This window comes from Pseudonaja textilis, chromosome 3 (genome assembly GCF_049901715.1).
Source record: "Pseudonaja textilis isolate UNSWEBS1 chromosome 3, rPseTex1.2, whole genome shotgun sequence".
Lineage (NCBI taxonomy): Eukaryota > Metazoa > Chordata > Lepidosauria > Squamata > Elapidae > Pseudonaja > Pseudonaja textilis.
The window spans coordinates 136,556,414-136,584,304 of NC_141992.1; the positions used below are offsets into that span (position 1 = coordinate 136,556,414).

General features: G+C 38.9%; 1 protein-coding gene across 8 annotated transcripts in view; it reads left to right on the top strand.

Annotated features, from left to right (window-relative positions):
• The window catches only part of ATXN1 (ataxin 1), a 228,191-nt gene that overhangs the window by 20,609 nt on the left and 179,691 nt on the right, over positions 1 to 27,891 (top strand). For all 8 annotated transcript variants that reach the window (XM_026699566.2, XM_087930909.1, XM_026699563.2 and 5 more), the window contains one exon: positions 25,047 to 25,125. The gene's annotated coding sequence lies outside the window, so the exon portion shown is untranslated. The remainder of the gene's footprint in view (positions 1 to 25,046; positions 25,126 to 27,891) is intronic.

Genomic DNA, 27,891 nt, shown 5'->3' on the forward strand with positions numbered 1-27,891 from the left:
GTTCCAGAGAGGATGAAGGCGTGGATGGAGCTGGCTATATGCCAGGTAATCACAGCAGGACTGCAACACGCAGTTCTGACCAGGGAACATCCTGTACCCACTGATTATGATTCGCAGTCATTATGGTCGTTGGCCAGGTCGGAGCAACACTATACCCAGGTACAGTTTCAAGGGGACATGCCCCTCCAGGGGCCGCAGGACGAGGAGGAGGAGGAGGTGGAAGAGGTGGAACAAATTGATCAAATGGAACATATTGAATCAGGGTCTGTACATGTCAGCGACCTGGCCCTGTCGGAGGCGGACCCCTTAGAAAGGTGTATGTCTGAGGATGAGGGCCTTGTTCCTGATCAACCTGCATTTACAGCTTATTCCACCCACAATTGTTTAAATCACTATTATTCAAGGCCAAAAACACAGCACGCCTGGACAAGTTGGCTCCTTCTACCACACCAACTCCTTCATAAGAGGAGTCAGAGGATCTAATTTTCAACCAACCGATAGTTGAGGCAGATGTGATTCCAGTTCCTCATATGTTTTCGGACCTGGTACAGAAGTGGTGAGCGTCTGCTGTGGTGTAACCTGCCCCCATGGGATATGACAGAAAATATTTCAATTTGGCCCGATTTCTCAAAATTGAGGTAGACGAACCAACAGTGGGATTAGCGTCCTCGTCCTTCATTCCCAGTGAAGCGCTGGAGACGTTAAAGCCGGAGGAAAAAAGGGCTGAGTTGACTCTACGCAGGGTCCAGCAGTCTGATGCATGGGCCATAAGAGTGGCCATGGACGCATCCTTCTTTACTTGATCCTCTCTTAGATGGCTCCGTCACCTAAGGGACCACATTCCGCCTCCATTGTTTACAAACTTAGATGTTTCTGTCAAATAGACCTCCATCCTAATAGTACTACAGTACCTGATGTAGATTTATGTGTATTTATGTCTGTAGCAAAACTTGCATCGGCATATGCAGTTAGACTTAGTTCATCCTTAGGCTCCAAATACAATGCATAATGCATTGTTTGTTTCAGATATCTTAACACACGCTTAGCAGCTTGCCAATGCCTTTCAGTTGGCTCAGTGTTAAATCGTAGTCGTTTGCTGTCTGATTGAACCCTTGTGCTACTAACCTGGCTTTATGGGTAACAGTCCCATCTACACCTGTCTTTAGCTTATAAATCCGTTTACACCCTATGGGATGTTTACCTGGTGGAAACTTGACATTTTCATATGCCTTCAGTCTTTGTAAGGATTTTGGTTCCTTATCCATTGCTTCCTGCCAAGCAGCCTGATCCTTAGCAGGATATAGTTTCAATTCTTTATAATTACCAGGAAATGTATTCACTTGGCATGTTACTTGGATTGAACGTCTAGGTAATACAGGGCTTATTGGTGGACTCACCTATTCCACCTGCTCCTGTTCTTCTATCTCCTCCTGTGCCTGTTCTCCTACTTCCTGCTGTGCTTCCTCTTGGAAGCACAGGAGGCTATTTGTGGCTATTTGTGGTTTACTTATTTTATCTTTAGGGACTATTCGGGTGTCAATAATAATATCATTGCTGGATTCCTGTTCCAGTTTATTCCACCCAACGTGCTCAAGAAATTTTGCAGTAGCACTACAGTAAACATGAGCTGTGCCTTGATCCCAGAATGTAAATGATCTATGGTTGGCCTCGTAACCTACGAAAAATAACTTCCTATCTCTATGTTGCCCTGTCATTCTTACTTGTGAGGGAATATGCACCCATGCTGGCGCTCCAAATGTGTGTAGATAACTTAAATTTGGTTTTCTGCCATGCCAATGAGTGAATGGCAATTCACCAACTGTTGTGTTAACCACATTGTTTAACACATGATTGCTATACATTATGGCTTCACCCCATAGTGTTTCAGGCAAACCTGAATCAGATAACATAGTGTGAGCCATGGCTTGTAACATTTGCCCTCTTCGTTCTACAAATGAGTTATGTTGTGGTCTGTAAGGTGCAGAACGTTTATGCTCGAAACCAGCCAATTTCAACATAGTTTGCAATCTCTTGTTAATAAACTCAGTCCCATTATCAGTAACTAAAGTAATTACTTTACTCCTCATTTTTCTCTCAGAAAATCTTAAGCCAGTTAAATAAATGTTGGAATGTTTCTGTTTTGTTTTTCATGCGATAGCAGAAACTGTACCGTGAGTAATGGTCCATTATATTCAAAACATAGCAGGCACCTCCCACACTGGGTTTCTTAGGATCAATTATGTCAGCAAACACAACCTCTAAAGGTTCTTTAGTCTTAAACCAATTAAGTCTGTTTGCTGGACTAACCTTGCTTTTCTCCTGACTACAGGCATTATAGTTTAAATACTTGCTACAGGGTTTTAATTTTACTCCCTCTGACAATTCAACAGTTTGTTTCAATATTTTGAAATTAATGTGCCCCAGACTTCTATGCAGTAAATGTATACATTCGTCATGTGGCTTAACATTGTTATAAACCAAGTTAGCCATCTGCAACTGGTCATCATGTATCACATATAAATCATTCTCTAAATTAGCAATAACACTTTTACCCTCTTTCTCTATTATACAGTTATCTCCCCTAAAGGTTACTACAGAACCAAGATTAACTAAAGCCCTTACTGATAACAAATTAAATTTCAGTTTAGGTACATATAACATAGTTAAATGTTCACTTGCACATGAACAATATGCAGTACCTTCACCAGACGCTTTCATCTTCCATCCATTTGCCAATGATACAGGTTGCTTACTTGTGGACATTGTTACAAACCTCTCTCTATTTGTAGTAATGCACTGCGATGCTGCACTATCAACAACCCACAAATCATGATTTAGAGTTGAATTGCTGGACATAGCTAAACTAACATTCTTCTTAGCCTTCTGGTGATTACCAGTATTCTGTCGTTTGCCGTTCTTACAGAATCTAGCTATATGTCCCCTAGCCCCACAAGAAAAACATTTCCTAACAGTATAGGAAGTTGAACACAAATCCTCTTCTTGTGGCTGTTCCTTCCTCAGTTGGTCCCTATCCAGCCGTCTTCTTGCCTCTTCTAACAACCTTCCAGTTATGTCAGTCAATGTAAGTTCATCTTTGGTCAGGACTTCCAGTGAAGATATGTAATCATCATAACTTTCATCCAATGAGGAAAGAATGATGTAAACCTGATGCAGCTCTGAAAATATCAGTTCCTTTTCATGTAGCTCCTGAAAATTCTTTTCATAAAGTTTAAATGAGCTAACATATCTCCACCTTTCAGAAGACATGCTCTAAACAGTTTACGTGTAAGATGTATGTGTGCACCTACACTGTTACAAACATAAATCCTCTTCAAATTATCCCAACACTTAGCAGCAGACTCTTCTCCACGAATATGGACTAGCTGCTGGTCACTCAGTGTTAGTCCAATTATACAAAGAGCTCGTTCGTTGTTTTGTTTAAAGTCAGCTAACTTCTTGGCATCATCCTCATCATCTGGATCCCAAGCATTTACATCCAGTGGATCTTGAATTGTATTCCATAACCCTTCTCTACGCAGAAGTAGACTGCACTTCATAGACCAGGAAATATAGTTTGTTCCATCCAACCTGGTTATCAGTGATAGGTGTTAGTGTTTGGGGATAAACCCCTGAGCTGAGTGCACAGCAGCAGTCAAGCCAGGCAGCCAAATGAGAGAGAGGCTGGGCCCAGGAGTATACACACACTTGAGACAAATACACTGTTTGTGGTTTAAATAGGTATTTAATTCATACAGAGATTAAGAATAGTCATTCAGTCCATATGTCAGTATCCAGTTTATCCATACAGTTATCAAGTCCATTTACAGTAAATACAATGTCCTTATCTGCTTGTAATCTTCTCTCTATGATACCTTTCTCACCAAGACAATGCTGAATCCTCAGCTCACTAGGCAAACAGTCCTTGTGTTCAGGTGAAATGGTATCTGGCACAGTAGCCTCCAAGGTAAGCAGATAGACCAACACAGTAGGCAGCAGACCAGGAACAGTAACCAGGTGCATGCAGAAGCCGGACTCATACAGTTGCATCCAGAAGCCGGGCTCAGACAGTTGCATCCAGAAGCCGGACTCAGACAGTTGCATCCAGCCGGGCTCAGACAGTTGCATCCAGAAGCCGGGCATACATTCCCCTCCTACCTATATGGCTGCCTGCAACCGCACCCACAATGACATTGCAGTTTCTTGTGCTTAAAGCTACATAGCACTTAATCCTAGGTTCATATATTTATTCAACCCAAACCAGTTGGAGTATCCATATACCCAACATTCTCCCCTTTTGGGTGATATAAATATATAACCTTTACATTTTAAACCCATATTTTTGACAACTCTGTAGATGCTTAATGGCACCTTGGGCTTTAGTAAAATGATCAGCTACATTGTCCTCCGACATACAGTATTCCAGCTGTATCAATTTACTCTGTACAGACTGTCTTACATTAAGATACCTCAAATCTGTATGTTTACTTCTCGTTTTAACTGCAATATTAGTGGCCATTTTAATTGCTGCCTGATTATCCTCATGTACAACTACAGGGTAATTTACAGTTATACCCATATCCTTCAACATTTGTTTGTACATAATCAACTCATTACACAATAAAGATAAACAGGAGAATTCTGCCTCCATAGTAGACAAACTTATATGCTTTTGTCTAATTGACTTCCAGCCTATTAATGTCTTACCCAGCATTATGGCTGTTCCTGAAGTCGACTTTCTAGTATCTCTTTCTGATGCAAAACTAGCATCTGCATAAGCACTCAATATGAGATCACCTTCTGGTTCTAAATACAGTGCATGGTGGAATGTTCCTTTAAGATATCTTAGGATTCTTTTCAATGCAATCCAGTGACATTGAAGCGGGTCATTATTGTGTCGTGCCAGCTGATTAATACAAAAAGCAATATCTGGCCTTGACCAATTGCTAATATATGATAAGCTACCAATCAAAGATTGATACAGTTCCTTATCATATTTGGGACTTTGAGTATCCATTTTGCAAATATCCTGACTCATTGGAGTCTTTGCAGGTTTACAAAGTTCCATTTTATAATCCATTAGCAATTTAGATATCTTATCTTCCTGAGATATCTTAAACCCTTTCTGTGTTCTCAGTATATTCAATCCTAGATATCTCTTTATCTCACCTAATTGCTTGATTTTTACCTTCTTGGCTAATGATGCAATTATTTCATTTGCTTCATCATTAGTCTTAGTTATCAGAGCAATATCATCAGTAAACAATAATAATAATGATATCTTCCCATTCTTTTCTCTCTTAAATAGACATGGGTCAGCTAAACCAGCTTTAAATCCTATATTGGTCAGTTCCTTTACAATATACTGGTTCCATTCATAGCCTGATTGTTTAAGACCATAGAGGCTCTTCTTTAATAACCAACAATCATTATCATTATTATTGTCTCCTTTAAATCCATTAGGCCTTTTCATATACACAGTATGTCTTAGTGGAGCATGCAAGTAAGCAGTTTCCACATCTAAATGGTTAACTATATATTGCTTGCTTGCTGCCCACACTAAGGCTGCCCTTAACGTTGCTGCTTTAAGACTAGGTGCAAATACTTCATCATAGTCTTTTGCACTTTGTCTAAAGCCTTGGGCTACTAACCTTGCCTTATGGATTGTATTTCCATCCTTATCTGTTTTTATTTTAAAAATCCATCTGCAGCCAATGGGTTTTTTATTACTAGGTAATCTCACATTTTCATACACTTGCATATCCTTCAGAGACTTCAATTCCTTATTCATTGCTACATACCAATTTTCTTTCTCTTTAGAAGGATATCTTTTTATCTCATCCACAGTAGATGGAACACTATTTACCTGGCACACTGTGTTAGCCTGGTATCTATCAGGCGGTCTAGATATACGTGTAGTCCTTCTGGGAATTACAGGGCTTGTATGAGGACTTTCTTGAGTTACTACCTGGTCCTTTTCCTCATCTTGCTGAGCTATTTCTTCCTTTTCTTCTTCTATGGGCACAATATCTTCCTGTACTTCTGTCTTCACTTTATTTTTAAAGTTACAGGGATACTTAATGGGATTTCTATAGGATTCAATAATCACTTCGTTATTGCTATCCTGCTCTAACTTATCCCATCCTACGTGCTCTAGAAATTGGGCATTGGCACTACATAACACCTTAGATGTGCCTTTCTCCCAAAATCTATATGCCCAATGGTTAGCTTGGTAACCAACAAAGAAAAATTGTTTAGCTCTATGTTGCCCTTTACGCCTGAGTTGTGTAGGGATATGCACCCATGCTGGTGCACCAAATGTGTGCAGGTAACTCAAATCAGGCTTCCTGCCATGCCACATGGTGAATGGTATTTCACCAGTGGTTGAGTTAACAACATTGTTTAATAAATGATTAGCACACATTGTGGCTTCCCCCCACAAAGAATCAGGTAACCCAGAATCAGTTAACATAGTACGGGTCATCGCCTGCAATGTTTGGCCTCGCCTTTCTATAAATGCATTGTGTTGTGGTCTGTATGGTGCAGATGTCTTATGAGCTATTCCAGCTGCCTTTAACCTATTCTGGAATTTGCTATTTACAAATTCCGTACCATTATCTGTCACCAAGGTTATCAGTTGCCGTTTAGTTTTTCTTTCAGCAAACTTTAACCAGTTGAAGAAATGTTGATATGTTTCAGTTTTGCTTTTCATTAAGTAGCAAAACCCATATCTAGAGTAATGGTCCATAATGCTCAGTATATATCGAGCACCCCCCATACTGGGTTTCTTTGGACCTATAATGTCTGCAAATACTACTTCTAAAGGTTCTTTAGTTTTGAAACCATTTAGCCTATTTGCAGGCAATATTTTACTCTTATCTTCACAACAGACATTACAACGCAAATACTTATCACAGGGCTTTAACCTTATTCCTTGAGATAACTCAACTGTACGTTTTAGCATTTTAAAATTTACATGCCCCAAACGCCTATGCAATAAATGGATACATTCATCATGAGGCTTGGTATTATTAAATACAGTTTGTGCCTCCCCTTTCTTACTATCATGTAAGACATACAATGCTCCATTTAAAGCTGCAGTTACCTTTTTGTTATCTCTCTCCAGTGTGCACTTATTATTCTCAAATGTAACCACATATCCTAGTTTATCTAATTCTCTCACAGAAAGTAAATTCATTTTTAACTGTGGTACATATAACATGTTTATATTCTGGTCTAAACATGGACAATAAGCAATACCTTGACCCTTGGCCTTGAGATGCCACCCGTTAGCGAGTGATATATGCTGAGAGCTTGTAGACATTTTTATAAACTTTGTCTTATCTCTCGTAATGCAGTGGGATGCTCCACTGTCCACCACCCATAAATCACTCTTCACTTCACAGTTGCTGTATGTGGCTAATTCAAAGGATTTCTTTGGCTTCTTTACATTCTGGCGTTTTCCTTTTCTGCAGAATCTTGCCAAATGTCCTCTGCCTCCACAATTAAAACACTTTTTAATTGTGTATGCCGTTGAAGATAACTTCACTTCTTCCGGGTGCTTTACTTTACACAGCTGGTTTCTCTCAGGCTTTGAAGATAATTTCTCTTCCTTATTCTTATCTTCCCTCAGCTGTTCACGTTCGCTCCTTCTCCTGGCTTCCTCTAATAGCCGGCCGGTTATCTCAGTTACTGATAAACTGTCTTTTGGCAATACTTCCAATGCAGTCACAAAATCATCATAGCTTCGATCCAGAGAAGACAATATGATGTATACTTGCTGCAACTCATTAAATATAAGCTCTTTTTCTTGCAGTTCTTGAAAAATGCTTTTCATACAGTTTAAATGAGTTAACATGTCTCCATTTATCTCAAGATGTGTTCTAAACAGCTTCCGTGTAAGATTGATATGAGCTCCTACACTGTCTCGAACATAAATCCTTTTAAGATTATCCCAGCATTCTGCAGCATTTTCCACTCCACGGATATGAATGAGTTGCTGGTCAGACAGGGTGAGACCTATGATGCACAAAGCCTGCTCATTCTTTCTTTCATAATCCTGTATCAGTTTATAATCCTCTTCATCGTTGGGATTTAAGTTTGATACATCTGGTGGGTTTGTAATTATGTCCCACAAACCTTCTCTTCGTAGCAGTAAACTACATTTCATTGACCATGAAACATAGTTTGTTCCATCTAGTCTGGATATCATGGACAGACTTGGCAAATTTACTTGTGCCATTGCTCTGCAGAAAAATAACTATTCAACAAACAGTTTGTCTCTACAGTAATGTGTAACTCTTGACCAAACTCTCACTGGTATAACCTGGTTAGCTAGACTGTGCACACTGCTGGGCCCATAACCAATGTTAGTGTTTGGGGATAAACCCCTGAGCTGAGTGCACAGCAGCAGTCAAGCCAGGCAGCCAAATGAGAGAGAGGCTGGGCCCAGGAGTATACACACACTTGAGACAAATACACTGTTTGTGGTTTAAATAGGTATTTAATTCATACAGAGATTAAGAATAGTCATTCAGTCCATATGTCAGTATCCAGTTTATCCATACAGTTATCAAGTCCATTTACAGTAAATACAATGTCCTTATCTGCTTGTAATCTTCTCTCTATGATACCTTTCTCACCAAGACAATGCTGAATCCTCAGCTCACTAGGCAAACAGTCCTTGTGTTCAGGTGAAATGGTATCTGGCACAGTAGCCTCCAAGGTAAGCAGATAGACCAACACAGTAGGCAGCAGACCAGGAACAGTAACCAGGTGCATGCAGAAGCCGGACTCATACAGTTGCATCCAGAAGCCGGACTCAGACAGTTGCATCCAGAAGCCGGACTCAGACAGTTGCATCCAGAAGCCGGGCTCAGACAGTTGCATCCAGAAGCCGGGGCTATTACATTTCCCCTCCTACCTATATGGCTGCCTGCAACCGCACCCACAATGACATTGCAGTTTCTTGTGCTTAAAGCTACATAGCACTTAATCCTAGGTTCATATATTTATTCAACCCAAACCAGTTGGAGTATCCATATACCCAACAATAGGCTTGTTGACAGGTCTTGTGCCCACAATTAAACAGTAAACAGCTGTCTGTATAAGGTACTGTGTATTCACACTAAGTCTCAGTTATCTGAGCCAGGTATGGCCTGGGCCCATAACCAGTGTTGAGGTAGTTCCCCATTTGGAGAATGAGCGCACACAGGGAGACGTAGTGAGAGTAGTGAAGAATAACACACAACCAGCACACAGATACACTGTATAGTAAAATGTAGGTTTTTACTTCCAGTAAACGGTTAAGCAAAGTCTAACAGGCAGTCCAAGTCATACACTGTTATAGCAGTCAGTATTCAGTCCAGGGATAATCTAATAACAAAGTCCAGTATCATAAACAGTTCAGTAAAAGATTCACATCAAATCCAAGAATAACGATGATCAGCAACAGTCAATATGCAGGAATGGCAACACTCTCAGCAACAACAGAACAGAACAACCCAGGTTTCTGGCTCCATCTTATGGCCGTTTGAGGAACCACACCCAATTACAATTTTAGCATTCCCTTAAAGAGACAGTATTAAAATGTCTATCCTGGTTTATATATTTTCCAACCCAACTGTAAGGTGACTTACATTCCTAACAGTGCCCTTAGCCGAGCTATCAAAATTGTTAGGCAAAATGATTTCATGCATATCTATTATCCCCTGGGCCTGTCTCCACACTAGATCCCTTCAGTGGTTCCTGCTTCCGTATCAGCCATCCAGATGAAGCAACTCAAATTGCAAGGTCTCGGTACCATCAAAGGTCCTCCTATCTCTCCTCTGGTGGTCCAGACCAGTCATCAACAGAGATTGCCTTTTCAAAGAGCCCCACAGACTTACCATCACGACAGATGCGAGCCTTTTTGGATGGAAGCTCACTATCGATCACTCATAGCCCAAGGCCGCTGGTGCTTCATAGAACAATCATGCAGCATAAACTGGCTGGAGCTCACGGCAGTACATCTGGCTCTTTGCAACTTCCTTCCACAGGTATGCAATCAACATGTACTGATCTTGACTGACAATGTAACAGCAAAAGCCCACATAAACAAGCAAGGGGGCACGCAGTTGAAATAACTCATGCAGGAAGTGGAGCAACTGTGTTGGGTGGAGAACAACCTGCTCTCCATCGGAGCAGAGCATATATTGGGTCTGTCGAATACCCAGGGAGGCTGGTTAAGCAGGGCTACGATCGATCAATTGGAGTGGTGCCTGCACCTGATCCTGTTTCAAGAGGTGGTCTGGAGATTCGGGCAGCCGATGATAGATTTGTTCGCTTTCCCTCTCAACTCTCAGCTCCTGAGATTCATTTCCAGGTACCCTTCACAACGAGCAGAGAACAAAAACGCATTCCGCTGCCGTTGGCCCCCAGGCCTTCTGTACGCATTCCCACCACTTCCAGTGATCGCCAAGTTTATTCAGAAGTTGCTGGAAGAGAGGACGGAGCTGTTGCTAGTAGCACCATACTGGCCCAGACGACCGTGGTTCGCAGACCTCCGCAGTCTGTCTTCATCAGAACCATGGAGAATTCCACCGGATAGGATTTCCTTGACCCAGGGACCCCTTCAACATCCTAGCCATCTGGAGGTTGAGCGGAGATGTCTGAAGAGCGAGCAGTTATTTAACAAAGTCATAGCCACCATCCAAGCTGCCAGGCGCCCCTCAACAACTCGCATTTACAATGCCACATGGTCCAGTTTCTGCAAATGGTGTACTAAGTCTCACATTGATCCCACCTCTCCATCAGTGGCTCAAATCCTAGAGTTTTTACAAGAAGGGCTTGACAAGGGCCTATCATCAAATACGTTGAAAAGACGGATGACAGCTTTGGCATCGGTTGTCACTTGTGAAGGTCTACCATCTCTCATCACCCACGCATATGGAGTTTCCTTCGAGGAGCCACAAATTTACATCTGCCAGTGGTTCACCATTATCCAACTTGGGACCTTAACAAGGTCCTCGCTGCACTCACTAAGTGTCCCTTCAAGCCCTTGAAATCTTCGAGTCTCCAATTTCTGATGTACAGGGTAGTTTTTCTAGTAGCGATAACTTCTGCTTTTCATATATCAGAACTGGCAGCTTTGTCGATCAGGCAAATCTTTTTGTCTTCCATTCAGACAGGGTGGTCCAGATCCTACGTTTATATCCAAAATCAATTTGACTTTTCACAGGGCACAAGAACTGATACTCCCTAATTTTTGTTCTAGACCAAATCAAGGGTTGGAGCTACAATGGCATTGACTTGATGTGAGGTGGGAATTGCAAATATATATTCACCGCACAGCACCTTTCAGGAAAACAAAAGCTTTATTTGTGTCGTTTCAGCCAAACACTCAAGGCTGCAAAGTCTCATCTTCCACATTAGGCCTCTGGCTACAGGCTCCGATAGCGAAAACATATCAGATTCAATCACTGCAGGTGCCCAGGGGCATAACAGCCCATTCAACCAGAAGCGTCGCAACATTGGTAGCGTTGGCCACGCAGGCACCAATAACTGAAATTTGTCGAGCAGCAACCTGGGCCTCTCCATCGCCCTTTATTAGGCATTATAAAATAGATGTGTTTGCATCCGCTGAGGCTTCCTTTGGCAGAAGAGTTTTACAATGGGTCCACAGGGACCAGGAGAGGATTCCAAACCAGACAGAGTCCCTCCCATAGGACAGGCCAAGCTTTGGTATGTCCCACTATTGGATGCTCTGAACAGCTCATGGGAGAAAGGGCGTTGCTACTTACCTGACACGCCCATTCCCTTTGAGCTGTGAAGAGCATCTAGCCCCACCCATTTTCCATCTGGTGGGGTCCTGTTTCGGCCAACGAATTGTTAGGGCATATGGGGCGAGGGTGTTTATTTTCTCGTCTTCGCCAAAACTGGGGAACGCTGGGGAGGAGTCCCGTGGAGGAAGAGGAGCATTCCACAAATTAAGCCCAGCCTATACATGCAGAGACTGAAGCACCTCCCACTACTGGATGCTCTTCACAGCTCAAAGAGAACGGGCGTGTTAGGTAAGTACAAACACCCTTTTTCTCTTCTTTAAAGACTGTATAACTGCTTCGGAAATACGCAGGGCTGTATAATCTTGTCAGGTTCAGTTCCTCAAAGGATCATTTATCTGTAAATGATCTTTGGTCTCCTGAACAATCCCCAATTTGCATGCATAAGAAAATAAAGCAATTTTGCTCTGATTCTATGATAGGTAAAGGAGCAAAACCCCTTTAATTTTCACCTGTGTTATTTATATGCATAATTTCAGTGGAAGAAATTATTGGAGCTGTAATTCCATATATATTATTTCTAGTAATGTAACTGTAATCTTTGTAATACTCTTTTCTAAGAAGGAAGACGAGACATATAGCTTGGGCTTGCACTTCTTTGCTATGTATATATGTGGAGTCCTTGGGGGCCTCTGAGGTTAGTTATTTGCTGACAGATGTTTCATTACCTAACCATCATTGGTGCAGTATAAGCTCCTCCATGTATAAATAGTAAATTCAATTTATTCTTCAATCTGTGTGTATATATGTTCCTCAATTTATAAATAATACACTAATAGTGGTAGGACTGCCAGATAATAATGAAGCTTAGACTGATGTGATTGTGAAAAATGTTAGCTATAAATAATTTTAAAAACATAGAGATTGTTAACAACTTGGTTCTTTGATCTTCATTAAAAACCAGACTATAGCATTAGAAGGAATAGAAGCATCCATAATCATTTACCCCACTGTATTCACATGTTGTCTTTGAGTTCTAAAAACCATGCTGGAAGGCACTAATGCCAATTTGCTTTTGAATTTTTGCCAAGAAGACAAGATGGATATGTCTTATAGTCACTCGGAATTAGACTTCATAAGGAGTATTGTAACTATATTACCTCTAGGGTATTATTGTATATTTGAAATTGTATTGTAGTTGCAGTCAAAAGTATACTTGAAATACCCATAGAAAAAGTCATACAAGCATCATCGTCTTTGTGAGGAGGGAGTTGCGCGCGCATGCCAAAGATGCACAGCATATTAGGGGGAATCGCGTGCTCATGCGCAGGGGTGCGGTGCATAAGGGGGGAGTCACGCACACATGCGCAAAAACACATAGTACATGAGGAGGAAATAGCATGTGTATGCGTAGACGCATGGCGTGCGAGGGGAAATTGTGTAGATGTGCGGTGCACGAGGGGGGGTTCATGTGTGCATGTGCAGGGGGCATTGGGGGTCCACACGCATTGCCTTCTGGGTGCTGGCACACAAGCGCGTGCAAGTGAGCCCCATGCAATTATTGGCATAGGAGCAAAAAAGTTTAGCCACCACTGTTATATACTATATATATTGTACATACGATGTGCTAAATACTATAGTATACACACTATTCGGTCTTTTGCTGCTCTCGAAGTACTAAATTCCATTGATATTTTTATTTGCTGGAATGTTACTGTGTACTGCAGACAAACTTTGCTTTTAGCCAAACCATTATTTTAGTTGTGAGGTACATCCCTTTTTCTTGAGTTTTATCAGCTGAAGGATCTTAAAACTGTCAGTATTTCTCCAAATATTGAATCTTTTTAAAAATTGGTTACCTAAATGAATTCAGAATCTCTACAATTCATTAGAATTGTCTGATTTCATTCCAGAAAGCCGCCTCCTTTTTCTCATAGAAAAGCATATAGTTAACCATCTGAAATACAGAGATTTTTTTTAAAAATTATCGCTTCTAACTGACAACACCCCTTCCTTTTCTGTTTCAGTTTCGATCCTTTTCTGCATCTGCTTGTTTTTAACATGAAAGTGTGTAAAAATCAACTGCTTTTTTCATTATAGCTTTTCTGCCTTTTCTCATTTAGGAACAGCATTTAAAGGAATTAAGCTAGGGTACAGTATTGGCATGTTGAACTGTAACAATAATCGTGAACAAATTAGTGTGGCGATACTTGGAAAAAATTGAAGATTGAAGAATTGTGGGAAATGGCCAACATATCTGAAGGTCATCAGGTTAAGCAAGGTTATTGAAAATTGTAAAACACTATATTTAATTAAATGAAATTTTGTGAGAAATAGAAATGCACTGGTGATAATTTATTTTTTAGGATGATTCTTATACCTGTTGTATGTTAATAATAATAGGTTTACGTATAAATTAGTATTTTTATTTGCTGATGGGGATTCTCTATTATATGCAAACACTACATTTGAAGTGACAACTTTAGTTATGTAATTGACTGAGAAATGAGATTGCTTCTTCTGGGACATGTAAATCCCATTCTTAGGGATTTTTGTAAGCTGTGTAATTAATTAGAAATTCAGGAAATATGGATTGCTAGTGGTCTATTTGTCTCCTTTTTGGTTCTTTACCATTTGTTTTAAACAGATTTGAGAGCTAGATTATTTGTTTTCTGTAAATATTCATTTGTAAAGACTGCTTTCTTAGGGAGTAGTATTGTTTTTATGTCATATTGCTCAACCTCAAGCCCACAGTAAAATATTCGTTTATGAGGGCACTCCTTCAAATTGCTTTAAAAGGAAAATGGAGCACTTTGTAAAATTGAATATGTGGGGTAATCTTTATGAAAGATGCTTCTCTTTTCAATTTAAGCAAAATCTGAAAGACACTGGTAGAAGTGTAGAAGATTTGTCAAACCAGGAATAAAATGTTCTAGAGAATTCTAGAATGTTCTGTTTATCTCTACACCAGGCCATTAGGATAGCACTTCAGTAGTTTCAACAAGTAAAACCTCCAAACTGTGGTTTAATCAAGTAACTTGTTAGGTTTATAATGACAATAGTTATTTTGAATTTAAACTTTCAGGCAATGTGATTCAGGAAAAAGAGTTTTGAGTTTTAACTTAAGTAGGTTGTTTGAAGTTATTCTTAAACAGTTTTATTTGTCTTTCAATGGAATAAGAAATGATGAAGTCATTATGATAAGGGTAGATAATATAAGAGTTATGGTAAACAAAAAGTATATGTTTTTTCTAAAAAAAAATTCTAATGCTAGTTTACAAGAATAAATAATACACAATTAAAACATTGATGTAAATTAATGGAAAAAAATCCTTAAAATTCAATTGCATTCTTCATTTGATAATAGTTGGTCAATATACAGTTTCACTTATTTCTGTAGTTTCAATTCCTTCCAAGAAGATGCAAGGAAAATAATTCACTCCATTTAATGATCTGTCCTTGGCAAATAACACCTGGTAGGGCCGGAATACTGGTTATGTGAGGCAATCATGTGAGCACGTCACTTAACAACTGTAACAACTTATGACTGTAATGGGCAACCTCCATTATAGTCATAAGTAGAGGAATACCTGTATATATTTTGAAAAGGAAGGTAATTTCAAATAAATGGTGCCTGTCACATTTTTATTGTGTATTCCATCTAACCAAATTGGTTACTTTTAACATTCAGTCCTATTTATTGTATGATATAATTTTTGCAACTTGTGAAAAACCCAGGAAAATGTGATGGAAATATATTATAAAACAGCCTTCTACATAAGGTTAATTTTGTAAATTTTAAGCAAACTAGTTTGAAGCTATAAGTACTTATAGTCAAGCAGTAGAGTATGCCATTCGGCAATTCAGAATGTCACTCTGCTCTTGAGAATTGATAAATGTGGTGCCATAGGATACATTATATGAAAAAAATGCAGCTGTATTTTTTTCAGCTTTTAATGTGGAATAGATCATGTTTCTGAAAAATTCATTTTTAATTCTGCATTTGGCATGAAGCCAGTTGGGTAACCTTGGGCCAGTCACTTTTTTTTAGCCCTAGAAAGTAGGCAGTGGTAAACCACTACAGAAATTTTTTTTTGCCAAGCAAACTGACAGGATTAAGCAGGGTGTTGCCAGGAGTCAAGACTGATTTGAAGTCATGTGCACACACAGTAACTAGTTGAAGTTAACCAAACCGCTTGAGGGAAAGGATTTGAAATTTTAACAGCCCTCCTGGCAGTCACATGATTGCATTTTGGGTGCTTGGCAACTGGCCCACATTTGCAACCAAAGTTTATGACATTTTTTTTTGCCAGAAAGTGATGTTTACTTTTGGTTTCTGGCAAAAAAAAAAAGACCCATTATGGACAATGGATTTCCTTAATGACTGTAGCATTTATTTAACAGCTACAAAAAAAGGTTGCAAAATTGTTTATGGTCATGTTACCTGCTTAACAACAAGCATAAATTAACAACTGTAATTCCAAGCTCAATTATGGTCGTAAGTCGAAGACAACGTTTACTGACAAATGTTTTTTATTGTGACCGTAAGGCAGAAACATAATATTTAAAGAAATGTATCTGTTCGGTGAATCATAAAGTTCCTTTCTGTCAATCAACAGGAATCTAGGAAGGAGTCTACAGGTCTAATCTATTATAAATATGATATAAATTCCTGTGTGGCAGGAAACAGTTTTAAAGTTGAAGAAAATTTTATAATCATCAGACAACATTTCCATTATTGCACTGAATTTTTATAACCCCAGTATATAAACTATATTTCAAACAATAAGTTGAGAATGAAGAATCTAACCAGAGAAAGCGCAGGTATAAATTGTTTTCTTAGGTTAAATATACTTAATCCATATCATTTTATCCATTCGTTCAAAGTTTTTAAAAAATTTCTAATACCCATGTTTCTCCAAAATGAAGGCTGGGTCTTATTTTTTTTGACCTCTGAAAAAATGGCTAGGCCTTCTTTTTGGATAGTTCCAATTATTGACTCACCTTGTGATGGTAGCACTGACAGCCTGCCCAGCAGGAGCCTGCTGCTGGCCCATTTCTTGTGCGGCCGCTTGGCACCACTTGTACACATTATTCCAGCCTCTGTTTTGTCTTCAGATGCCTGCCGGAAGGTATCTGCAGCTGATAACAGAGCTCCAGATCGATCCTCTATTATCATCTGAAAAGGGCTTTCTGGAAGGCTCTGGCAGTGAAACAGAGGCCAGGGGTGCTGCGCGCATCGATCCAGAGCCCATTTCACAGCTGCAGAGGGCTTTCCAGAAGGCTCTGGTAGTGAAACGGAGGATGGAGGTGCTGCGTGCGTCCATCCGGAGCCTGTTTTACAGCTGCAGAGGGCTTTCTGGAAGGCTCTGATGTCAAAATGGAGGCTGGGGATGATGCGTGCGAGTGGCAGCAAGTGGCTGCTGAAGAAGCGGTTGCAGAAGAAAGAGAGACAGGTGTCGGGATGTACGAGGCCTGGTAAGTAGGGCAGCTCCATCCCCCAATCCCCACCCTAGCTTATTTTTTACCTGTGTGCCTTGACCCACCCCCTGCACCCTGGGGTGGGTGGGGTCTTAATTAGGGAAAATTTTGTGGGTGGGGCTTAATTTGATCACATGCACTCAAAAACGTGATAGGGCTTCTTTTCAAGGTGGGTTGTCTTTTTGGAGAAACACGGTATAATGTTGGAGAAGCAACTTTTCACTAATCAGAAGGATGCCTATGATAAATGAAGAAATAACAAAGGTAAATGGCAGAAGTCTTAATATTTGTATTTATTAAATTAAACTTGTTAAATGGATTTCAGTAGTCCACAATGGAGATCTGAAATCAGTGGACTGTGATGGATTGAGATTGAACTAATTTATCCCAGTAAATGAAATGTACTTCTTCATCAGACACATGCTTTCAAATAAAAGAGAAGGTAGGCTTTGCCTTCAACAATATATCTTTCACTTTTGAGCCTTTGCTCTTTTTCCAGATACAATAATCTGTTATGCTGATATTCTTAAAGGAAGACGATTACTATTTATAACAATACATTTTTCTTCATGTAAGAATTGCTTATTATGCAGTTTATCTTAGAGATATATTTCTTTTGGATGAGGTAAATACGATTCATGAAAGCGTATATGATAATAAAATTGGTAAAGGGCCACACATTTTTTTGATTACTTCAGTAAACATTTTTGGTACTTTTTTATTGAGTGTTCTTGAAGACCACAAATATTCAGTAACATTAACTTTGAATGTAACTCACTGTCCAGACTCATAATTTTTTTCCTTCTAAGAGAGGTTTTATAGCAATCTGTTGGAGGTGATCTGTTACTGCATTATGGCCCATGTTGGAAATGAAAATTGCTTGTTTCACTTTTTTGTGCCTGTTTTTCATGATGGGAAGAGGGGATGTGGCAGCCTGGTGATTAAAATACTGGGCTTTTTGACTGGAAGGTTGACAGTTCAAGACCCAAACAATGTGTGATGGGATGAACTCCCATTCTTGCTCCAGCTCTTGCACACCTAGCAGTTCAAAAGCATGCAAATGTGAGTAGATAAATAGGTACCTCTGTAGTGGGAAGTAACAGCATTCTGTGCACCTTGACATATAGTCATGCCGGCCACATGATCCTGGAAGCCCTCTCAGCTAGGAAATGGAGGTGAGCACTGCACTCTACAGTTGGACATGACTGTACAGGGGAAACCTTAACTTTTACCATGATGGGAAAGAAGGACAAAAACCTTCCAAGTGGGTGTAGCAGGCAATGGCAGTTTAGTATAAGCATCATTTACTGGAGCCATTGACAGAAGGTATAGCCCAGTGGTGGCTAACCTTTTTGGGCTCTTATGCCAAAAATTGTGCACGTGCTCCCATGCAGTCACATGCCAGCACCCAGAAGGCAATGCACATGGCCCCCCATGCCCCCTGCGTATGCGCGCACAATCCCCCTGCCACCCCCTTACCTGCACTGCGCCTCCCAGCTGATTTTCGGCCTGTTTGAGGCTTTTTTCTGCCTGCCAGAGACTTGACGGTATATCCGCTGCAGCCTTTGCAGGTTGAAAAATGGGCCTATTTTGTCACTTCCAGTATTTCTGGAAATACAGGAAGTGACAAAACAGGCCTATTTTTCATCCTGAAAAGGCTGCAGAAGCTTCCCTCAAGCCTCTAGCAGGCTGAAAAAGGCTTCAAACGGGCCGAAAATCAGCTGGGAAGTGTGCGCATGTGCAGTGAGGTAAGTTTGCCCGGGGCTCGCGTGCCCGCACAAATGGCTCTGCATGCCACCTGTGGCATGCGTGCCATAGGTTCGCCATCACAGGTATAGCCATTGAGGTTTCAAGTTGTTCCTCTGTTGGCTTGTAACATGATCTATGGAGAAACCTCTGATGATTTGCCTTTCATCTATGGTGTAATTAATTTTGATTCCAGAAGAATCATCTCAAATAATGCATTTGCTTCCTGTGGACTTTGAAAGTCATAAGCTGTATATAATTGGGAAAAATTATGTTCTTTTTGCAGGTGATTTCATTGAATATCAAAATGGATTTCTTTAACTTGTCTTATTACCAAGTTTGTACTGTATTTTAGAAACTGAGAGTTTGGGGTTTTTTGGGAAGATGCATTTCTAACCTAGTTATGGGATACTGACTGCCAGGCCAAAATAACCTTCCATAATGGGGGTTCAACAAATTACCATTGCAAAACATGGAATGAGACAACTTGGTGTGACCAATTTGCTGCAGCCAATTTGCCGCAGCCAACTTACTATGGCCAACTTACAGCGGGACATCTTTCCGTGGCCAACTCCCTGTAAGACAGTTCAACTTAAGTATTTAAATTAATTAAAAAATTATTGTAATTTTTGTCATTCACATTTTATTTTGTTCCTCCTGTGGCATCCTTTCTTCCATCATTTATTTGATACTAGTGTAACTATTGTCCTGTGGCAAGTTGTCCTGCAGCGAATTGGCTGCAGCGAGTTGGCCATGGCAAATGGGACCATGGTGAGTTGGCCATGCTGAATTGTTCTAGATGTTTCAAAACATGACAAGTGTTCTAAGATGACAATGAGTTCTCTGATGCTATAGTCATTTGGCCTTTCTAGGGACTCAAATAGAAAAAAAAAATTCTTGAACAGATTTAGGCATTCAGTTTTAAAGATAAATAATGAGACGTATCATATTTGGAAACTGATAAATTTATGAAACCTGTAGTATGGGTTTCCAAGTGTATGCTACTTTCCTCAAAATATAGGTTGTCCTCGATTTATGACTATAATTAAACCCAAAATTTCTGTTGCTGAGTAAAACATTTGTTAAGTGAATTTTGCCCCATTTTACAACCTTTCTTGCCAGAGTTGTTAAGTGAAACACTGCAGTTTTTAAGTCACTAACATGGTTGTTAGGTAAATCTGGCTTCCCTATTGACTTTGCTTGTCAAAAGGCCGCAAAAGGTGATCACATGACCCCTGGATAGTGTAACTGTCATAAATATGAGTCAGTTGCTTAGTGTTTGAATTTTGATCACATGACCATGTGGATGCTGCAATGATTGTGTGAAAAACAGTCTTCAGTCACTGTCAGGTGAGGTTCCATTCAGAATCCAAGAAAGAAAACATTAGACTCCATTGTTATAGAGAAAAGGACTTTTACTGAAATTGGAAGTGGTAGCATCAGTAGAAATACAAGACCTGAGACAATAGGCGTAAAAATCACATATTGAAAGTTATCCCATGTTCCCTCCCCCAAGAGTTCAAACTGACCATCCAATCTGAGATGTGTGTAATGTCATGTGGGGCATCTTCAGCTGGTGCTTCACACATCTGATATGCCAGGACGGTTGACCTTGGCCTAGAGAGATAAGAGGCTACATCTGTGCAGTAAGCAAGTAAGCATAGTCATCCCATCTTTTACATTTCACCAATTTAAACCTCCAGCACCCTTCCCCCCATGAAGCCCAATTATTCTTCCCTCCCAATTATTCTTTCCATGGCAGCTGCAAAGACAAGCAGAAGGATTCTTGGAGGCTGACAGTCACCTTTTTCTGTGCCATTGTGACTTTGAACGGTCACTAAATGAACTGTTGTGAGGACTACCTGTAGGCAACAGTTCTGTTTCTTAGAACTGTTTGTATTATTGGTAGTGTATTCTACTGAAACAAAGAATAAATTTGTAATTCCTACATTATCTCTCTATAATGGTGGATTTTTTTTAAACCATTGCATTCACAAAAGAGAAAAACTGATATGTGAAATGTTCAGATTAAGAAAGAAACTGAACAGGATTAGCTTTTAGATATAAAATATGGCTCTAGAAAAAGTTTTCTTTGATTCAGAATGAGCAAATTTATGCCCTCCAGATGTTTTTAATTGCAGTTTCATAATTCCTATGCAACATTGCCAGTGGCAAGGATTATGGGAGTTCTGAGCAAAACATCTGGAGGGCAAAAAATTATCTACCACAGAATTAGTTTGAAAGAACTCATAGAGATTATTATACTGGTGCTGAAACATGTAATGATCAAACTATTTAGTTTTTGGATTATAATTTCAGGTGGAATTTAACTTGGCAGTGTAATGTACACATTTATATCATTCACAAACTTTAGAATTAATGTTTACCTGTAGTATTTTAAAAGTTAATTAATTTGCTGTAGATCAAGGGTCTTCAAACTTGACAGCTTTAAGATTTGTGGACTTTAACTCCCTGAATTCCTCCTCCAGTCATGTTAACTCAGGAATTCTGGGGGTTGAAGTCCACAAGTCTTCAAACTTGCCAAGTTTGAAGACTCTTGCTGTAGTGGGTATAGATAGCCCTCGACTTATTACCACAGTTAAGCCCAAACTTTCTGTTGCTCAGTGAGACAAGTGAATTTTGCCTGATTTTACGACCCTTCTTGCCACAGTTGTTAAGTAAATGAGTGCAGTTGTTAAGCTAGCAACACAGTTTCCCCATTAAGGTTGCTTGTCAGAAGGTTGCAATAAATGACCACATGATCCCAGGACACTGCAGCCATCATAAATATGAGACAGTTGTCAAGCACCTGAATTTTGATCATTGTTTTGCAACGGTCCTGCGAAAAACGATCGTAGGTCACTTTTTTCTGTGCTGTTGTAACTTTGAGCGGTCACTAAACAAAATTGGATGGAAGTCAAGGACTACCTGTAGAATCCAAGATTTTTATATTGCTCAACTGATATTATTAATATTTATATGAATATAAATGAAAGATTTTTTTCAACAATTGGTTCTGATTTTATCCATGGAAAAAGAATTTTCATATCATCATGAAATTTTTCAAAACAAATGATTGTGTAACCCTTAGGGTGGATATATCTTAGGCTAAATAGAACTTTCAGCTTAGTGGTTTTCTATTTGACAATAGTTATTTTATAAATATAACGTGTTGTATAAGCTTTCTCATTCATTGCAAAACGATATCATTTTTCTGAACAAACAACGTATATTGAGGTCAGATGAATGCAAAGCCAAGAGTGGTCAGATATTAGCTGAGCTGTGTATGAATCTTAACGGAACTGAAGTAATATTGAAACTACTGTGGGAGTAACAGTGGGGGTGGGGGTGAGATAGCTTGAGTGCAGAAAACATTTTCTTGGGCTATGAGACATTGTGCTTTTCCTTTGTGAATAATAACATTAAGTTTGAAAGCATGAAATAAAAATAAATTGTAGTGTAGATGTTGCTGTGCTTGAACTTTCTGGTTTTCTCTTTCAATATGCATTCTTAATAAAATGACAGAGAAGTATCTTAGAAAGTACTGCACAAAAAGTAGCGTTCATGCTATGATAACATAGCTGATTATTTTGTGTTGTTTTGAAAACAGGACATTGAATTGATTGCATTTCATAAGATATTTTGCAACTGAAGTGTAGTAGTTTTGGCGCTAATTATTGTTACCATCTAAAACGATACAAGTCTTGAAATACATGTGCAAGAGTGCATATGAAGCCTCTTTCGCCCTCTTTTTGAGAGGGTGAGAAACCATTAGAGCAGGGATATATTTTTACAGACTTACATAGCTGCTTCAGAAGCTGTGCCCAGCATTTTAGTCACGCATACACCCAAATTGCAGAAACTCCTGGCAACAGCTTTTCAATTGGTGTTGTGAGGCTGATGTGGCTGTTTTAAAAAGAGGTACTCGTGTGCACTACCATATATTTTACAAAGTACCTCTTTTGAACAAATTGCACAGCTTTAATACCTTCAACTATTTAGCTGTTTTTCAGTTAATACCAGTCTTTGAACTGAAATTTTCAGTGCATTTCCAGCTGGTATATTTCTGTTCAGATTACATAAAAACTTGTATTTATTTATTTTAATGAGAAAGGAAATAAAAGGACAATTGTTTGAAAATATTGAGGTGGAACAAAGTGCTAACAATTTAGTGATTTTAAGGAAGTTCTTATCTGGAATTGAATCTTTGAATGCTTTATAGGAAGTTGACTATGATTGTTCCAGGATAGAATCAGATCACAGTTTGCTGTGTTATGACTTCTGTGGTTGCAGGAGTCCTCCTTAATCCATAGCATATTTTAAAAAGAAAATTTTGCTCTATGGCTGGATGCCAACATCATTTCGAAACATGAAACCCAATTGTATTATGGATTCCAGATTCATATTGTATAAAGATAGCATTTACAAGATGGGTTTCAAGTTAGCTAGATAAGATTTTGCTTTTTAAAAATAAAATACTGACATCCTCCCTGATTGTTTTTAACGCATTAGTCAAATTCTGCAGTCTTTGATCTACAAATTGCTAAAAACTTGAATTATTACATTCTAGAAGGCTTAATTCCCATTCCTACCTGTTGTTTGTAAGTTTAAAAAAATAAAATGCTGCTTATAGTTGCAGGGAATTCCCCCCCCTTAACCTATTATTTATTGCATTTTTCTTTTCAAGTAAAATGGATATGTAGCTGGGTGATTATTTTCAAGACAGCAATACACTGCCTTGTCCTCAGGTAGTGCATGAAAACAATTATAAAGCAGTTCTTTTTTAATATATTACAAGATATTTAGAAGTTCTTAAAATGTGTGCTAATCATATTATGTTATTTGGACCAGAATAGATTATATAGTTTCAAAAACATTCTATATAAAACTATAATTACTTTATTCTTGATTCAGCCAAATAAAAATTCTAAAAAAAAAGATTGAGGTACGTTTTAAAGTTATTTTTCATACTTAGCAGGGAATATTGTTGCATCTAATATATTATCAATGATAGTACATATAGAATAAGATTATTGTTTTCTTAAGTTTTCGCGGGTACTTAAATGTATGGTATTCAGCTTTGTTTGGGTATTTTCCCACGTCATTGTAGTTGTGCTTTTAAAGTTGTAGCAACGTTTCGGCAGAATCTCATCTGCCATCATCAGGCTTCTGTATTGCGTTCGTCTGTGAGTCAGACTTTGTCAGACTTTGACTCACAGACGAACGCAATACAGAAGCCTGATGATGGCAGATGAAATTCTGCCGAAACGTTGCTACAACTTTAAAAGCACAACTACAATGACGTGGGAAAATACCCAAACAAAGCTGAATACCATACATATACACATACACATACACACACACACACACACACACACACACACATATACATATATATACATATATATATCTTTTTTCATCACTTAGACATGTAGTCCTCTACTTATGACCCCAATCGAGCCCAACATTTCTGTTAGGTGAGACATTTGTTAAGTGAGTTTTGCTCCATTTTACAACCTTTCTTGCCACAGCCGTTAAGTGAATCACTGCAATTGATAAGTTAGGAACATGATTATGTGAATCAGGTTTCCCCATTGACTTTGCTTGTCAAAGGGTTGCAAAAGGTGATCACATGACCTTGCGACACAGCAACAGTCATAAATGTGAACCAGTTGCCAAGCATCTGAATTTTGATTTCGTGAACATAAGGATGCTATGAAGGTGGTAATTTTGAAAACCAGTTGTAAGTCATATTTTTCAGTGCCTTTGTTACTTTAAACAGTCACCAAATGAACTGTTGTATGTCAAGGAGTACCCGTAACAAGGACTGTATTAATGTGTATGTAATTTCCCATCAAATATATCAGTCAAAATCTTAAATTAGTTAAAAATTCTAAGACAGTTCTTAATCAAATAAATGACTGACCACTTCCTGAATATTTTTGAAATTGAATGGTTCACCTGTGTGTGTATATGCACTCTTTCTCTCTCTTTTACATATGCCTTTATAATTACATACTTTTGAATTTCATGAAGATGATAAAATGCCTTATTTCTTGACAGAAAACTGTAGCACAAAAAGTGGATATCTGAGGCCTGCGAAGACTTTATATTAAAGGAAAATAGGACATCCTTATATTCAGTAAGTAAAATGTTGTGTTTAAATATTCTGCTTATATGTTTCATTGATAGTTTTACTAATATTAGTTATAAATCCCAAATAAATATGTCAACAACAACAACAACAATAACAACAACAACAAAAGAAACTGGTTTAGAATCCTGCATTGTAACTCTGAAAGGTTAAAGAAAGGAGAAAAACTGCAGCTCCTAAAGATAGTATGAATACTTTTCCATGGTTCATCTTTTTAAGTAAGTGGAGTGCTATCCGAGAACAGGCATGTTTTATTTTCTCATGAAGATTTATGGATTTCATTATGAGAGATATGGTAAAGCATATTGCTGAGAGCTCAAAAACTCATAACTGTTGTTCACCACAGAGTAATCTCAGTATGTCATGGACCATACTAGACCCCATATTTAATATTTTGTAGGAGAGTTCTGAAAGTATTAAGAAAAATAAGGACATTGTGGGATTTTTGCAAGTAGAACTCAAAATGACCTATTGTGAAATCAATCCACTTCCCGACCACTCAGAATGGCTCATTCCAAGGTTATGAAGGTGTAAAATTCTGTTTGCACCCCTGTCATTTACTGATACTTAGAGATAAGAAATCACTAAAAATAATGAGGCTGTGGTAGCTGGCCTGCTAGTGCCCATTTATTCTGCTGTTATGGAGGAAACTCTGTAATTGATGTGGTCATTCTGATTGCTCTCATTCTCTTGATAAGGATTGTTTGGCTTCTTCGTTTATCAGAAATCTAGTAGCACTGAAGCAGGTGGGTGATAACTCTTGAGTACTAGTATAAACATGATGTGAATTCAGCTAACAAGTTAGATCCTGTTCTGTGGCAATGGTAGTGCAAAGAATGGCATTTGTTTTCTACACTTGCATATTTGCAGTGCTGTTACTTTGAGGAGTTTGGGTCTGTCTTTAGGACGTTAAAAGAATGGTTCAGAGCCCTTGGTCACCTGCTCTAATTCATTGTGCATAGCATTTCAAAGAGAAAATCTTCTCAACAATTGAAAGCTGCATCCCAATTTCTACATTTGGTATTTGAGAAGTTTGAGTTGTTGACAATCAGATTTCTGGTAAGAAATGGCAAACTGGAGACTGTGGTGGAATGAAAATTTGGTGTAACAAGGACAGTGCGTAGTATTGCCTTCCTGTGCTCCATACAGTAGGTCCTTTCAAAGGGAACATAAGCCAGCAGCTTCTAGCAGGTTTAGAGCTAAGGGTGGGATCCTACCGGTTTGGACTGGTTCGGGCGAACAGGATGTTAAATTTGCATCTAGTTCGCCGAACCGGTATTTAAACCGACTGGGTGGCCCCTCCCAGGAGTCTCCATGTGGCCCATTTTCGATGCAGTTAAGTGCAGGATCCACGTGGAGACTCTGGGATGGGGGGAAATGGGCCTGTTTTCGGCTTCCGGAGGGTCTCCAGAGCCCGGGGGATGCTGTTTTTGCCCTCTCGGAGACATGAGGGAAGCCTCTGGACCCTTGGGAAGGCGAAAAACGGCCCTCGCGGAAGTTCCGGTAGGTCCAGCCCACCATGGCTATGCCCACCCAGCAACTCTGGGCGTTGAACCGGTTGCTGGGATTTTTGAATCCCACCCGTTTAGAGCTCTGGGAGAACAAGGGAATAGCCATATTTTGCTCCAATCATGGTTAGCACCTTCAAAAATACAGTGAGTTTGCATAATCCCTTTTCTAATCATTTTCAGAAATTGCTTGTTAACTGTTTCTCAGCTTGTAGGAACCTTTGGATTGACAAGTTTTATAGCACTGGGTGAGTTTCAATCTTTAGCAAAAGAAGCTTTAAATACAAGTTTAAGGATTTTTTTCCTTTTGGAATAAACAGCAAAAGGGTCATTAGAACTTTGATTTTGGAATGTTACAAATGGACTAAGGGATAGCTATGGATATAACCTTGCAGGGGATTGCTAACAATTCAGAGGTGGGTCAGAAAATGTTTAAAGAATTTGCTTCAGGCATGATTGCCGACCTTAGACTTTTTGAACATTACTGAACTTACAAGTCAAGTTCAACCTGTTTTTTCTTTTTAATAGCAGAGGCATAAGTGTTCTATAAACCACCAATAATTTTGCATTTTGAAATTAAATATTATAGAATATTATGTTGAAAAGGAACTTTTAAAAATACTTGCATGTCTGTTTTACGAAATGTTTAAGTTAATCCAATCCACTGTCATGTTAAATGTTGATAAAATTTTATAATTTGCTTTGATTCAAGTAAAACGCATGCCATTCATTGGGCTTTTAGAAATGAATGGAAGAAAATGGAAGAAACTCTAATTTCTGCATAATATAACAAAAGACAGTTATTGATCATATGACAAACTGTTATGAGACATTGGCAATACATTAATATCACAACCTAAGTTTGGCTTCCCTTGGAAATGCTATTTTTCCTGGCATATCTGGTGGCATGTTATGTAATAGTTCTATGGGAGAGTACCTATTAGTAAACTGAATGAACCTAAGCTAATAATGCAGTTTATTTTCTTTCCATGTATGCTTGCGAATCAAGTCCTGTTGGCTTCTGCCAAGTGTTCATGAATATAATAGAAAGCTGAGTAATTTTTGTAGATGATGCACCATGTAATTCAATGCAGAACAATATCACACTTTCCTTTACATCAAACACTTTGAAATAGTAGCGGATAGAATCAGTTTTGTAATTTGCTGTTTGCTGTTTTTTTTGCATTTGAACCATAAAAAATCATGGTATGTGGTATGGTTTGATGCTCATTTATGAATGCTAAAT